The following is a 1374-nucleotide window of genomic DNA, read 5'->3' on the forward strand; positions in this document are numbered from 1 at the left end:
ATGAATTTGTTGTTAAAAGTTGCGTGGTTTTACCTAATTAATGTACAATTAAAATGCATTATAACATTGCTTTTTTCACATACTATACCGGTGGTGTGTCGCTTCGCATTTCGTCCAAAATTTGGCCGCGTAGTCTCTTTTCGCTCACGCCAAACGTGATTGGTAGATACAGAATTTTCAAATGCTCGATGGTCTCTTTTCGCTCACGCAGAACTGATTGCTTGGCATGGAATTTTCCAATTGCTCGACGGAGTCTCTTTTAGCTCACGCCAGCTGTTATTTACAAACGAGATTCGTCTAATAAAGACTCGTCAATTTTTCAATAAAAAGTGCTTTCTGTGAATCTGTTGTTTCGAGTTGCGTGACTTTATCTAATTAATTTACAATTAAAATGCATTATAACTCATATTGTTTTTTATCATTGCTTTCTAAACATCCTAATTATTGTTGAATTATCGATGAAAACAGAAAAAAACATGCAATTAATCTCAGTTTCAGGTGACGTCATTTAACTCATTAAGCAGGAAGTCAATGCATCCAATATTGCATTTATATTCTGAATTTTAATGAATTCTAATACCTACATCACCACAGATATATACGAATTCATTTGGAGAAACGACCACCAAACACACAATGGACAGGGCCATTGTGTATTGAGAAGTGTTTATATGTTTGGCAAAGCTCCAATTAAATTTTCTCCACAAACAGAGAGCATTAAGTAAATAAAGAGCAATGAAAAATGTACAGTAGCCATATTTATCAGCAGAAATGAATAAAATAAAAATTTGCATGCGAGTTCGTTGGCCTTGTTGACCTAATAGAAATCATTTCAGTTTGAGGCCGTCCGTGGATGGTAGCACAGCGTTTTGATTGGAAAATTGACTGAAGACAAACATTGAATCCAAGCATTATTTTTGCTTTTTATTCATTATTATTTTTTGGAATAATTTCTGAAAAATAATTTTTCAATCAATATCCAAAGACAATGAACATTAACGGTGAGAAGAAGACGAATTTAGCAGTAAGTGGAAGCTTTTTCATTTTTAAGCTTTAATTAGCTAACAATATAATTGAGAATCGATATTGAGCATAATTTCTCAGTATATTCTATAAAGAATTCTCAAAATTAGATAATAGGTGACATAATAAACGCCAAATTTCCGTACAATTAAGATTCATTAAATACACCTTGTACGCATTGTTTATCTATTATTAAAATATGGTCTTTCAAAAATCACCTTTGCAATAGCTAACATGTACTTTCAATTGACCATAAGTAAGATTTTGCCCGCTAATTGTTCACTTAAAAATTAGCTTCATTTCAGCTATTTGGTTTTCTAAATTAACAAACTTTTTCAGAAATACGTAAGT

Source organism: Trichinella spiralis (assembly GCF_000181795.1).
Source record: "Trichinella spiralis strain ISS 195 chromosome Unknown Scfld9, whole genome shotgun sequence".
Taxonomy (NCBI): Eukaryota; Metazoa; Nematoda; class Enoplea; order Trichinellida; family Trichinellidae; genus Trichinella; species Trichinella spiralis.